Raw genomic sequence first — 8,752 nt, 5'->3', positions numbered from 1 at the left:
ATAGTTGCCGACTTCGAACAGTGTTGCTCTGCGCACTGCCGAATGTTTGCGAGCTTTCAACAGAGTCGCGTCCCCAAACCGAAGTGCGGATGCAGGCGCATTCGAACCGCTCGAGCTAACTAATAAAAAAATAACTAATAATACAGCAAACGTAATAACAATATCCTGGCACGATGCGAAATATTGCTGGTCGCCAGCACACGAGGCTGCCAACTCGCTGATGCATGTTGCCAGTTGCAGGTTACCTATTTGGTCAACCAGAGGGCGCATGTGAACCGCACCGCATCTTGCGGTTTCAGCGTAAATGCAATTTTGTGAACGATCGCGACGATCGCCCGTTTTTCACGAACCGCATGCATGCGGTGCGGCGTGCGGCGATGGGCGGTTTGAGCGTAAATCGGCCCTGAGGACGCGTTGCCGGCGCTCGTGTGTCTTGAAAGCGGTCTGCGACGTGGCTAAAGTGCGCGCCCGCGCGGGCCTCTTCAAAGCGATCTGCGAAGTTCGCAGAGGACGGATTATGTCGTCAGCTTCGTATGCTCTGTGCTTTCGACGTCTCATTCGCGTTGAAGCGAGACATGCATGAAAGTCGATTCGCTTGCGGCTGCCGCGATTCCTCACTCCAGAATTTTCACAGCAACTTTCTGCGCTCATCGAGAGAGTTGTGTTCATGTATGCCTGTGCGCGCGTGACACAGTGCTGGTTAATTTAATTAAAATACACTTACGGGCTATTTGGTTTGAATTCATGATGAAATGTGTAAGCGCGACTGAACAAAGACGTACACAGAAGCAGACACACAAAGACAGCGCTGTCTCTGTGTGTGTTTCTACGTCCTCGTTGACTCACGCTTACATATTCTGTGATTGGTAATTTAGTTTGCAGGTCGACGTTTAAAAGTTTATACGGCTGATAACACTACTATCCTTACTTTGTAAAGATATCTACTAATTTGCTATCGCAATCGCCTCTGCCTTTCGGACGGAACAGGGAATTTTTTTTCATGACGCTATGACAGTGCTTTTCAAATAAAGGGGGGGGGGGGACTTGCACCACCAAGTTCTTTTTTCTGATTTCGCCGAGTCCATTACTTATTTAATTTTTTATGCGAAACTTTTTCCTTTACCAACCTCAGCCGGTTTCGTGACCACGGCTGCAGAATGGGTGTTCCCTTTCCCAATACGCGGACCCATCGCAATGCCTGGAAATAGCGCTCGCCCCTGCACATTCGCGGAGTGCACTGTAAAAGAATGCGCAACAACCTGTACTTAAAAATGCGGGGAGACGAAATGGAGAAAGAGGTTGAGAACCTTGGCAACCAAGTAACTTGTAATTTAAAATGTAAATCGACAAGCGGAAGTCATGAGAAAGAATGATAGCAACAATAAAAACAATGATGGGGTTTTACGTTCCATAACCACTATCTGATTGTGAGGCACGCCGTAATGAGGGGATATGCAAATGGAGACCACCTGGGTTTCCTTAACGTGCAGCTAAATCTAAGTACACGGGTGTTTCCGCATTTCACCTCCGTCAAAATACGACCGCCGTAACCGGGATTCGATCCCGCGCCTTGACGCTTAGCAGCTGAACATCGTAGCAACTAAACAAGCACGGCTGCTGAAGAGGGAAACAAGGACACCGACTTGGCTGTAAAGAATGAAAAAAAAAGCACCAGGGTCATTTACAGGAACGGGAAGAACGACATTTGGAAAAAAAAACCTGTTGGATAACACAAAGGGTACTGGCTTGCTATAGTTGAGACTTGAGCTGGTTGCGAAGGAACAAAAACGTACGGAGCAAATATTCGCAACAAGACAGGACATGTGAATGCTGCAGCATATATTCAGAGGCCACTCGGCAGCCCCTAATGGCACGCGAAAGGATTTATCCGGCACCCGGAGGTAACATAAACCTTCCAAAAGCGCTTTAATTTAAAATTGCTCGAAGCACCAACCGCTCAGCAATCGCGATAACCAAGAGACGTTAAGAGTATTGGATAAGCAGGAAAGAAATTGATACGACCCGATTGATTGCAAGTCTACGTGGCGATGCAAGGCAGATGGAGAAGCTTCGAGAAAAAAAATGATCATCGAGATTTATACAGAGAGAGAGAGAGAGAGAAGAATACATACACCGGAATGAATGCATGTACAGTACACCTGGTCAAACCAACCAGGCTGAGTGACTGCCTCCAGGCCGTTATGAAGGGGATGAGAGTAAAGCATCATCATTAATGGCCATTAGTTACCCACCGCAGTGTTTTATTTGATCATTGGTTACATGCTCGAGCTAAGCCAACTAGAGTAGTCTTTCTTCCGCTTTGAGCATCACGTTCTCCCGGCAGAGTCTGGAGCTTCCACCATCGAACAAATGTGTACCGTATTTAGCAGCTTTGTTTCTACAATTCGAGGTGCTAAAACTATGGATAACGTTACCAGCAAAGCTCGAGAATATTAGGGCGGCACATATCACTCAACTTCACAATTAAGAACTCTACTATAAATAACCTTACTACAATTTCTTCCAAGAAACATATCTCGCTATTTTGTTCAGTCCAGGAGGCATGCAAATTTATTTTAACCATCGCTAGAGGATGGCGAAGAACGGGTGCATTGCTCGAAGAAAAACACAGAGCTGGCGCACAGTATTCTCCGAGATAACCACTGTAAAAAGTTTATTTGCAGGCCTTCTTCAGCCGTAGTCAGAATGAATAAGATTATCCCAGTTTTGTTTGTCAAAAGGTTAGCTCACAGCTAGAACAGTTGAGGCCCAGACCGCAAGTAATTCTGCGAAAACTCAAGACGGGTCTTGGCGCAAGGGTGACATCCAGAGAAGTCACTCCTCCAGGGCGAATATCCGGCTGTAGCGATGCCGATGTCACCGTCACGTGCGTCGGTGCATCCCGGCTTGCTCGACCAATTTCGTGGCGCGTGCTGCCCTCTTAAGGGGTCCCTTCGATGGCTTCTCAGTCCTGTGAACCAACGTGCCATGCAAGCATGTGGGTCTTGAGGTTATCTTTTCTATTAAACTTTTTTTTTGCACAAGCCGCACACAAAGGATGGTTCGCCGTGCAAAAGTAAATGCTTCGTGAGGTTCCTTGTGCTCGCAAACAGTTTACCACATTTGGAGCAGTTGTGGTTTTTCCCGAGCGAGTGGTCAGCGGCGTGCTTTTGGAAGGCCTCCGCGTCGGTGAACACAAACGGCACACGTGGCACTCTTGGATTCTGTTGGCAGGCTGGTTGTCTCGCTTGTGCCACGCTGCTTCCCTGGTTTCTCTGGGAACCCTGCGAGAGAAGAGATTCGGAGAGCACTTTGTTAGTTAAACTTTTCTGCAAGGAGCCCTAATTTGGGGATCGTGGAGTTGTTTGAAGGAAAACCTACATACTGCTCTCGAGTGCTACCGCCTATGCAACGGACATTTTCATTTTACAATGCCGACGCTTTCCGATGGTGGGTTTGGCATCAAGGAACAATCGCCTTGTTCACCGAAATTTAAGAATAGAGAAAGTTTAAACGCGCGTTCTCGCTCGGAGCCATCGAGCCGTTTTGAACGATGCTAAAAAGCAACAAGGCGAAAGCAAAGCCAGGGATAAGGCTGTAAGCTATTGATTGCGTGTGCTACACGACAGCAGAAACTGCGAAGCCCCGTAATTTACGTTATCGTTGTTTTGCCTTGACCGTGATGAAAGAGACCCGAGCGCACACCGACCAGCCACAAGACTGAGTCTTTATGTTGTGAACCTGTACCCACAATAATGCGTTAAGGACGTGTACACGCATTGATCGTCGAAATCTGGTGTCGTGGTCAAGCGCGTCGGGTATTTATTATGATGCAGATGGTTGAGTCATGGAAGGGTCCACGGAAATCGTTGGTGCTCGCGTGCCTTGCAGAATTCGTGTCACGCATGAAATTGGACTACACACACACTACAAATAATATATATATATATATATAACTGCAAAAAACTACTACAGAAACATTACCCTACAGACACAGAGTCAACGATAATATTCGAGAAAGTCCCCATGCATGCCCGCGCGCCTTGCGGTGAGCGATACCCTTAAGTTAATAGTGGGGTGAAAAGCGTCGCCCGAAAAAGGCATAAAGAGGCAATAAAGAGTGTGTGCAGTTTAATAGTGTCTTCCCATCATTCTGTACCTGCGAAGTATGCGTAAAGCCAGTTCTACAATTTTTCTTTTGCCGCAATATGTTAGGATTGTGCTCTCCCGGTAAAAGAGGAGCCACTAATCTCAACACGGAGAAAATACATACACGGTGTTTTTCGGAAGCCTGGCAAAAATTTCTGGAAATATGGCGTGCTCAAGATCAGTGCGACTTTCAATAAAGAGATATACCGGCAACGGTAGACGTTGTCAAGCACGTAATGTGTTTCATTTTGCTTCGCTAATTCGGTAAAACAATAAATAACCGGTTGAATCAAAACAGTTACGCTGCAAATAACAATGAGATTTCTTGCCGCTGGCTCTCCGATCTCCTCTCAGCTGAAAATCGCAAAAAAAAATCCATCCACTGCATCAAGTAGGCAGAGATGGTCTCGAGTGATTCCTAGGAAATTCAGACTTGGCTTCTGATGACCAAGAAACCACGCGCGTTAGGAACGCCAGCTATTTCCGTCTTCTCGCGTGAGCGTTTATTAAAACTCTGAGGGGTCTACGAGCCAAAACGACGATGTGATTATGGGCCATGCCGTAGTGCGGGACTCAAGATTGATTTTGACAACCGAGAGCTCTTGAACGTGTACTCATTGCAGGAGCGTTTTTTCATTGGGCATCCGTCGAACAGTGGTCACCGCTGAAGGTATTCGATCCCTCGTCCTCGGGCTTAGTGACCGAACGTCAAAGCCAACCGTAGTAGACATCTGTGCTTCCGATATTTTTAGTCCACTGTTTATATAAGGTTAAAAAAAGAAGATCGTTTTCAAGCAAAGCGTCTAAAACACAAGTGACGTACACATTTATACCATTAATGACATACTGGAAAGATCTTTTAGACTATTCATTTTCTTGCTTTTGAGTACCTAAAGATTGAAACATTCAAAAACATTGTTGAAAATCTTGGAGAACAGGCTTGTAATCAGTTTTATTAGGAGTTAGAGGAACAGCATTTTGATTTAGCGCAAGAAATAACCACTCAGGAATGCCATGTCAGTACTACTTTCAAGCAAGTATCATCGATGGGCGTCACACATTCGTCATCAAATCAGACCTTTAGCCTTTGTTTCACGAGTGTAGCTGAACCATAAGCATCCCGTGGCGTAGCAAATGTGCGGAGGCTGCCCTTTTAAGCAAGCTTTAGCAAGCGAACAAGCCACAGCCTATAAACTTTTGCTTCGGGGCCCAAGAAAACTGCACAGGCATTGCTCTTGCAAAGCTTAACGAGCTAGAACTGATTTGTGCTTATATAGAAGAGGAAATCTTTCGCCCATTGCGTACTCGTACACGAACCAAGCTATGCATGACATTATCCGGAACACGTTTACCGCGCGCTCAGAGAAAGACAGGTAAGAAGGGCAATGATCGCAAACTCCGCTTCCTAAGATTGCTAATCCCCCCATTTACCGTGTATTTCTTTTAATGACTGAGTTTAAAAAAAATTACTTATGTCACATAGCATAGCTTTATTCGTTGAGCTGGTTTACTCCCAGACGCAATCGTCAATTTCACGAGCCGACATCGAGAGCAGACGCAGCGAAAAAACGTTCCACACTTGCGCGTGGAATAACATTACCTCAATGCAATTCATTGGAATTCTCAAGAGCACGCCTTCTTGCAGTGGACCCTAATTTTCAGCTCCGTATTCCGGCCGACCTTCCACGACGTAACTGAACCCTTCAAATGCGTCTATAGGCTTGGAGTAGCATATGGAAATGCGTATTCCTTTCTCATGGCGATGACCAACAGCCCACTTTGTGACTTCGGTGGGAGCAATGGCACAATCGCAACCTTTGGAACTGCCCTCGTTTCGACCCCCCAAGATCAGGCACCTAAGCCACCCTACACCAACTGGACAAGCGCCCACTAATGGAAAACATACTTGGAAATTGGCCTAAGGCAATATCGTTGCGATCCCCCTTAAAGGCGCTGCTAAGTTGCTTAAAATACGCGGGACTTTGCGACCAATTGTGACCTTACACTGTGTGTCGTAGGATTGGATGGTGACACTGCGTAACATTAGGAACGCCTTCTCAAACTGCGGTACTGTGCCTAAATAAAAAATTCTGTGTCGCATGTATGTGTGTGGTTTTTTTTATTCTTTTTCTCGCTTTCACTTATGGCATCCTTCTGCCGCTCCCCCGACACAGGGTAGCCAATCAAATATAATCTCTGGTTAACCTCCCCGTCATTCCTTGGCCTTTCTCAGTCTCTGCAGAAGCGATCAAAATTTATGTATGACAATTTAACAAAAAGTTCTAATTATTATTAATTAATACTTGACGGCACATATTGCAATGCAAAAATTGTATCCGGTGCGTTATCAAGGCGAATCCACTTCGAACGAACATTCAGGATGTCACCAGATCCAATTTATTTATTCGCGAGATTGTCGATGAAATACATCTTCGTCCCATTTGTGTTTGTGCTTCATCGACTAAGAATCTTCCTAAGAAAAGGAAATGGAACAGCAGTGCGTTTTTACCGCAAGTTTGAGACTGCACACCTCGAATGCAGTCCAATTTGTGATGTGTCATCACATATCAGAACGGCCATCGTGCCGCTTTATGTAATCAAATAACCAGGAACTCACAGCCATTTTTCCAAATCGGATAAATTTCTATCTAATGTCGCACCCAGATCAGCGTAGGCGAATTGACGCTTATGGGCGTGAACATTTTGTCGGCACGCGTGGATGCGCATATATGAGGTGCAAGATAACGACTGGGCGTTTTTCTATTTAAGCACACATGCATAGAGCACGAGCGACCTTTCTGAAGCCTATACGACGGTAAGCTTTCACGGCGGGGCTATAGGACATTTTCTACAAAGCTTGTAGCAGCACAACAATTATGCACCTGGTCGACAAAATCAGAATCGGGAACCCCCAACCACACCACACGTAGATTACTTTGTAACCGAGATTGGCCAAGTTCACTGCACGACTATTCCACGATCAGACAAAGTTAACATTGCTCGTCGTGGCAGCTTCGTGAATTTGGCGCTGCGCTGCTAAGCCAGAGGTGGCGTGACCAAAAACCGGCAGCTGCGGCCGCATTTCGATTGAGGCCTCATAAAATCTGTGTTCCGTGGGGTTCACGTTAACAGTCCCTTGTGGTCAAAAGTGATCCAAAGTACCCACCATGACGAGCCTGATAATCACATCATGCCTTCGGCGCGTACACCCCCAAACTTTAACTGAAGTGTAGGTTTAGTATTTTCGTAAGTGCAGGAGTGGCCAACCATACGTGTCAATAAATTCACAGGGTAAGCGCAGGAAACACTACGGCGTAGAAAGCTTCGTTTCATCAAAAAAATAAGACAATCAAGAGCCTGCACTTGGTCCGTAGAGGATATTAGGTAGAGCGTATTCGTTGACTGAGTAATTTCTCAGGCGCTAGAGCTGGTATAACTGCCGATGTGCTGGGGCTACGTGCAAGCCAATTCCACATTGCAAATATCTCTTTTGTGAGCAGTATTCACCAAGACAGCAGCAGCAGCCACGTTGAGCGAAACCCATAAGAGCTCGGCTACAAATGTGTGCCGAAAAAAAAGCTAAATGTTTGGCAATCTGCATGTAACAACTTCACTAGGTTTACATTATTCGAAGTAAATGTTCAATGGAAGCTCACCTGCCATGGTTTAGATCAGTGGCTGCACTGCTTGCACCCTGGTCCACGTTGCAACTGCCACTACGCATCGTAAAGTGGGGTCCAGCTGTTTCTTTTCCGGCCATTGTAGCCAGTCTTGTACGGTCAGTGAAACCGGTTATTTCCCAGGACAGGAACGCGCAGGGGTGGTAATACTTCTCGCAATCTGCGATTGTGGGCCAAAGGCACATCACTAAACCCTCTTCCCAAACCATCGCCTGGTGTCGAGACATGGCACTGCGCATGCGCATCGTTTATTGCTTGCGTGCCTAACGATGCGTAGCTCTGGCTTTATCAGAAGGTAATAAAGCGCAGTTTGGCGCGTGTTCGCAGATCCGGGCAAATTTTCATAACTACCTGTATATCCATATTTAACAATGCTCGAGCGTAGCATGCAGTGGTGGCTGAAGGAAGGCTAAGATACTTCCTGTAGAAGCTATACCTTTTGTAACGAAATCAATATCCTAATCTAACACACATGATCGAATAGAAGTGAAACGAAGCACATTGAAAGCGGTTAATAAACACTCTTCAACAAACCGCGATGCGTAACCTTTTGCTTTCTTTCGTCCTCTGCAACACGTTATTCATGCAGTATTTATGCTTATCCGCCGCAGAGGTTACTGCAATATTCTCTAGCAATTTCTGTGTTTATGCACAACACCGCTTCCAAGCTATGCCGAAATTCAAACTGCGAATAATGCCTATGCCGAGTGCGAGATGTCGCAGTGATTTCGCGATGACGAAGGTGATGTATAATGCAGGTCGAGAGGAGAATGGTTATGACGTTTAAGTAATCTGCACCTCTTGTGTCCCGATCGCAGATGGCGATTCTGGATCAACTCACCATAAACAGGCATACGCCCAGTAGTTAAACCTATGAAAATAATGTATATCATGACATGTGTTCACCCTAATTCACTTCTATA

At 45.9% G+C, this 8,752-nt stretch overlaps 1 long non-coding RNA gene across 1 annotated transcript; it reads right to left on the bottom strand.

Moving 5' to 3' along the window:
• Positions 1-2,647: 2,647 nt before the first annotated feature.
• On the bottom strand, positions 2,648-8,203 carry LOC135901709 (uncharacterized). Its single transcript, XR_010564231.1, has 2 exons — positions 7,806-8,203; positions 2,648-3,284 (listed from the first exon to the last, which is right to left on the bottom strand). It is a non-coding gene; the product is annotated as an uncharacterized lncRNA (long non-coding RNA).
• Between the last annotated feature and the right edge of the window lie 549 nt (positions 8,204-8,752).

This window comes from Dermacentor albipictus, unplaced genomic scaffold, assembly GCF_038994185.2.
Source record: "Dermacentor albipictus isolate Rhodes 1998 colony unplaced genomic scaffold, USDA_Dalb.pri_finalv2 scaffold_16, whole genome shotgun sequence".
NCBI classification, from domain to species: Eukaryota; Metazoa; Arthropoda; class Arachnida; order Ixodida; family Ixodidae; genus Dermacentor; species Dermacentor albipictus.
Note: the sequence above shows the minus strand (reverse complement) of the source record. Positions and strands in the feature narration are given on the sequence as shown.